The 6,472-nt window shown below is 39.7% G+C and overlaps 1 non-coding gene across 1 annotated transcript; it reads left to right on the forward strand.

The window, feature by feature from the left end:
• Positions 1–657: 657 nt before the first annotated feature.
• LOC102117913 (calmodulin) lies at positions 658–1,113 on the forward strand. Its single transcript, XR_006700436.2, has one exon. It is a non-coding gene; the product is annotated as a calmodulin (transcript).
• Positions 1,114–6,472: the final 5,359 nt, after the last annotated feature.

Consider the following 6,472-nt stretch of genomic DNA (forward strand, 5'->3'; position numbering starts at 1 on the left):
GTAGAGACGGGGTTTCACTGTGTTAGCCAGGATGGTCTCTATCTCCTGACCTCATGATCCGCCCGCCTCGGCCTCCCAAAGTGTGGGGATTACAGACGTGAGCCACTGTGCCCAACCCACAAAGTTTTATTTCTAGCTCCTGCTACATGTTTATCATGAGTTGACCAGAAGTTCTATTTCATGTCTACACTACTAGGGAACCCAGACAAATGTATCTGGCTCTATCTGGTCACTTTGGCAGTAGGAAAGAGAACTGTAGAAAGAATCACTGAAATGAAATAATTTAGTCTAAAAGTGGCAGATGTCATTTTTGTTTACAACATTGGACAAAGAGGTCACATGGCCACCTATAACCAAAATGGAACCAGGAAATGCTGAAAATATTTGAACATCTCTAATAACAACCAGAGGATATATCATACTTTAAAAATTGGTTTTCTACTGATGATCCTTTGTTTTCATTCTTTACTACAAATAAGCACTATAATAAAAGTGCACATATCATTTTTTACATGTGAATATATCTATAGGATATATTCCTAGAAGTAGAGTTTTGCATGTATCTTTAGAAGTCCACCTGTGGAGAATTAGTCCCAGTGGAATGAGCGAGCCGAGTGTCCGTGTGGTTGAGTCTCCGAAACCGGTAGCACTTGTAGCATGGCTGACCAACTGACTGAAGAGCAGACTGCAGAATTCAAAGAAGCTTTTTCACTACTTGACAAAGACAGTGATGGAACTATAACAACAAAGGAATTGGGAGCTGTAGTGAGGTCCCTTGTACAGAATCCCACAGAAGCAGAGTTACAGGACGTGATTAATGAAGTAGATGCTGATGGTAATGGCACAATTGACTTCCCTGAATTTCTGACAAAGATGGCAAGAAAAATGAAAGACACAGACAGTGAAGAAGAAATCAGAGAAGCATTCCATGTGTTTGATAAGGTTGGCAATGGCTATATTAGTGCTGCAGAACTTTCTCATGTGATGACAAACCTTGGAGAGAAGTTAACAGATGAAGAAGTTGATGAAATGATCAGGGAAGCAGATATTGATGGCAATGGTCAAGTAAACTATAAAGAGTTTGTACAAATGATGAAAGCAAAGTGAAGACCTTGTACAAATGTGTTAAATTTCTTGTACAGAATTGTTTATTTGCCTTTTCCTTGATTGTAACTTATCTGTAAAAGGTTTCTCCCTACTGTAAAAAAAAAATGCATGTATAGTAATTAGGACTTCATTCCTCCATGTTTTCTTCCCTTATCCTACTGTCATTGTCCTGAAACCTTCTTTTAGAAAATTGATCAAGTAACACGTTACATGTGGCTTACTCTGGATATATCTAAACCCTTCTGCCCATCTAAACTTACATGGAGTTGGTCAAATGAGGGAACATCTGAGTTATGCCTTTTTTTAAAGTAGTCTTCTTTAGGAACTGTCAGCATGTTGTTGTTGAAGTGTGGAGTTGTAACGCTGTGTGAACTATGGGTAGTCAACAATATGTACTTAAAAGCTGCACTATTGCAAAGTGGGTGTATTATCCAGGTACTTGTACACCCTTTTTTTGTACTGCTGGTACTGTACCAGAACCATTTCTTTACTTGCTTTTAAAACTTTGTTTAGCCACTTAAAGACAATCTGCTTATGGCACAATTTGCCTCAAATCCTTTCCAAGTTGTATATTTGGGAGGCTGAGGCGGGCAGATCACAAGGTCAGGCGTTCAAGACCAGCCTGACCAACATGGTGAAATCCCATCTCTACTAAAAATACAAAAAAACTTAGGTGGGCATGGTGGTGCATGCCTGTAATCCCAGCTACTCAGGAGGCTAAGGCAGGATAATTGCTTGAACCTGGGAGGTGGAGGTTGCAGTGAGCCGAGATTGCACCACTGCACTCCAGTCTAGGCAACAGAGCAAGACTCTGTCTCAAAAAACAAAAAATTACAATTTATACCACCCTGCCCCCCTAAAAAATAAAAGAAGTCCACCTGTGGCATGGAGCACCCCAGGGATTCAGTTTATCCACACTTGACATACAATGAACATAGATTATTACAATGTTTCCATTTTGGGGGTGGCAGGTGATATTTTTTAGAAATCTTTCAGAGATACAATTGACTACAGCTACATTCTCTGAGCTAGAATAGGAAACAGGTATGGCTACAATATTTTATGTTTTAATTCTTAGTCCAAGTATTCTCATCAATTATTTAATTTCAGTCAAGTCAGAATTATAGTTCTGGATGTTGCACCAAATGCCAGGATTAGAAGATGGAATCCTCTAATTATTTATTTTTACTAGATTTCCCAGTAGGCCCACGGGAAGTTGTGTCATATTAAAATATGATTCTATGATCACATTAATTTGAAAATATCAGGTTAATCAAAGTGGATTTTTAACCACAGAACTTTTCACAGCCTCATAATATGAGTGCCAAAACTGGAAATTTGTAACGGGGGAGGAGGATGGAGCAAGATGGCCAAAGAGAAGCCTCCAAATTGTCCCCCCAACAGGAACATAAAATTGAGCAAATATCCACACTAGTAAGTACCTTCAAAAGAAGCAAAAATCAAGTGAGCAATCCCAGTACCTGATTTTAACATCATATCAAAGAAAAAGGCACTGAGGAGGATAAGAAAGGCAGTCTTGAATTGCCAATGTCACCCCTCTCCCTTCCCCGGTAGCCCTGCGTGGCATGGAGAGAAAATCTGTGTGCTTGGGGAAGGGAGAGTGAAATGACCGTGGGGTTTTGCATTTCAAGTCAATGCTGCACATAGTGAAAAGCAACATGGGGAAGAATTCAACCAGCATCCAAACAGGGAGGATTCAGACCAGCCCCAGCCAGCAGGGAATAGTTCACCCCAAATGGTCAGAACCTGAGTTCCAACAAGTCCCATCACTGCAGGCTAAAGTGCTCCAGGTCCTAAATAAACCTGAAAGGCAGTCTAGGCCACAAGGACTGCAATTCCTGGGAGGTCTTGGTGCTGTGTTGGGCTTGGAGCCAGTAGACTTGGGGTGCAGGTGACCCAGTGAGATACCAGCTAGGGTGTCTAAAGGAGTGCTTGTGCCACCTATCCCCCAACCTCAGGCAGCACAGCTCACAGAGCGAGGAGAGACTCTTTCTGCTTGAGGAGAAGAGATGGGAAAGTAAAGAGAACTTTGGCAACTTGGATACCAGCTCAGCCACAGTAAAATTAAGCACCAATCAGAATCTTGAATCCCCTCTTTCAGGCCCTGGCTCTCAGATGACATTTCTAGAGCCATCCTGGGTCAGAAGGGAACCTGTTGCCCATACGAGGAAGACACAGGACTGGCAGGATTCACCATCTGCTGACTAAAAAGCCCTTCTTGGGCCTTGAATAAACATCAGCCATAGCTGGGCAGAAGTCACCATGGGCTTCTGGCAAGACCCAGTACTGTGCTAGCTTCAGTTGTGACCCAGCACAGTCCCAGTGGTGCTGGCCAATGGGAGTGCATGAATCACCACTCTCCAAATTTTAGAGCATAGAAAGAGAGACTCCATTTGTTTGGAGGAAATCAAGGGAAGAGAACAAGAGACTCTGCCTGGTATAATCCAGGAAATTCTACCTGATCTTACTGAAGGCCACCAAGGTGGTACTTTGATGAGTCTACAAGAGTCACAGTATTACAGGATTTGGGGTGACCCCTCATGCAGATTGGTGACAGTGACGAAAGACTTAAATCAAAGCACAATTCTCTTTGAATACTTGGAAAACTTTCTTGAGAAGGATGAGTATAAACAAACTCAGACTCTGAAGATACGAATAAATACCTAACTCTCCAATGCTCAGACATTGACAAACATCCACAAGCATCAAGACCATCCAGGAAAGCATGACTTTACCAAATGAAACAAAAAAGTCACCATGACCAATCCCAGAGTGACACAAATATGTCCTCTGACCTTTCAGACAAAGAATTCAAAATAGCTGTTTTGAGGAAGCTCAGTGAAATTCAAGATAACACAGAGAAGGAATTCAAAATCCTATCAGATAAATTTAACAGAGATTCAAATAATTTTTTAAAAATCAAGTAGAAATTCTGGAGCTGAAAAATCAAATGACAAATTGAAGAATGCATTATAGTCTCTCAACAGCAAAATGGATCAAGCAGAAGGAAGAATTAGTGAGCTTGAAGACTGGCTATTTGAAAATATGCAGGCAGAAGAGACAGAAAAAAGAATAAAAAAGAAAGAAGCATACCTGCAAGATCTAGAAAATGCCCTCAAAAGTGCAAAACTAAGAGTTATTAGGCTTAAAGAGGAGGTAGAGAGATCAGGGTAGAAAGTTTACTCAAAGAGATAATAACAGAGAACTTTTTAAACCTAGAGAGCAGTATCAATATTCAAGTACAATAAAGTTTTAGAACACCAAGCAGATTTAACCTAAGTAAGACTACCTGAAGGCATTTAATAATCAGATTCCCAATGGTGAACGATAACAAAAGGATCCAAAAAGTGGTAAGAGGAAAGAGACAAATAACATACAATGCAGCTCCAATACATCTGGTAATAGACTTCTCAGTGAAAACCTTACAGTCCAGGAGAGAGAACCATGACATGTGTAAAGTGCTGAAGGAAAAAAACTTTTGTCCTAGAAAATTATATCCAACAAAAGTATCATTCAAACATAAAAAAGAAATAAAGACTTTATCAGACAAGAGAAGGCTAGGGATTTCACCAATACCAGACCTGTCCTACAAGAAATGCTAAAGAGAGCTCTTCAATATGAAAGAGAAGGATATTAACGAGAAATAAATCATTGAAGGTACCTAACTCAATGGTAATAGTAAATACACAGACAACTACAGGATATCATAACACTAATTATTGTGTACAAACTACTCATATGATGAGCAGGAAGACTAAGACATGAACCTATCAAAAATAGTAAGTACAGAAACTTCTCAAGACATATACAGTATAATAGAAATGGAAAATTAAAAAAAAGTGGGGAGATAAAGTATAGAGTTTTTATTAGTTTTCTCTTTGCTTGTTAGTTTGATTGTTTTTGCAATTGGAGTTATGTTGTCATCAGCTTAAGATAATGGGTTATAAGATGTCATTTGAGGCCAGGTGCAGTGGCTCACGTCTGTAATCCCGGTTGGGAGGGCGAGGGGGGTGGATCACCTGAGGTCAGGAGTTCAAGACCAGCCTGGCCAACATAGTGAAACCCTGTCTCTACTAAAAATACAAAAAATTAGCCAGGTCTGATGCTGGGTGCCTGTAATCCCAGCTACTCTGGAGGCTGAGGCAGGAGAATTGCTTGAACCTGGGAGACAGAGGTTGCAGTTATCTAAGATCGCACCACTGCACTCCAACTAGGCAAACAAGAGAGAAACTCCATCTCAAAAAAAAAAAAGATGTTATTTGCAAGTCTCATGGTATTTAAATTAAAACAAAAAACTACAACAGTTACACGAAAAATAAAAAGCAACAAATTAAAATATCCACCAAAGAAAATCACTTTCATAAAAAGGAAGACAGAAAAGAAGGAAGTAATCAAGAGAAGACCACAAAACAACCAGAAAATAAATAAGAAACTGACAGTATTAAATCCTTACCTATCAATAATAACATGGAATATAAATGGACTAAATTCTCCAACCAAAACACAGAGACTGGCTAAATGGATTTAAAAAACAGGCCTTGACCAGGTGCGGTGGCTCATGCCTATAATCCCAGCACTTTGGGAGGCCAAGTCAGGCAGATCAGCTGAGGTCGGGAGTTTGAGACCAGCCTAACCAACATGGAGAAATCCTGTCTCTACTAAAAATACAAAATTTGCCAGGCATGGTGGCACATGCCTATAATCCCAGCTACTCGGGAGGCTGAGGCAGGAGAATAGCTTGAACACGGGAGGCAGAGGTTGCAGTGAGCTGAGAGCACACCATTGCACTCCAGTCTAGGCAACAAGAGCAAAATTCCATCTCAAAAAAAAAAAAAAAAAAAAGCCTCAGTAGTCTATTGCACGTAAGAAGCACACTTCACCTATAAAGACATAAATACACTGAAAATGAAAAGATGGAAAAAAATATTCCATCCAAATGGAAACCAAAAAAGGAACGGGAGTACCCATACTTATATCAGAAAAAATAGATTTCTAAAAAAAAAAAAAAACAGAGAGATAAGGAAGGTCATTATATAATGATAAAGGGATCAGTTTAGCAAGAGGATATAACAATTCTAAACATATATGCACCACACACCGAGGGTATATATTTTTATATATATATAACTAGATTTATAGGGATAGACTCCAACAATAATAGCTGGAGATTTCAACACCCCACTAGCAGCACTGGACATATCTTCCTGAGAGAAAATCAGCAAAGAAACATTGGACTTAATCTGTACTATAGAACCAATAGAACTAATAGATATTTACAGGACGTTTCATTAAACAGCTGCAGAATACACATTCTTCCCCTCAGCACATGGATCATTCTCAAGGT

This window comes from Macaca fascicularis, chromosome 8 (assembly GCF_037993035.2).
Source record: "Macaca fascicularis isolate 582-1 chromosome 8, T2T-MFA8v1.1".
In the NCBI taxonomy this organism is placed as follows: Eukaryota; Metazoa; Chordata; class Mammalia; order Primates; family Cercopithecidae; genus Macaca; species Macaca fascicularis.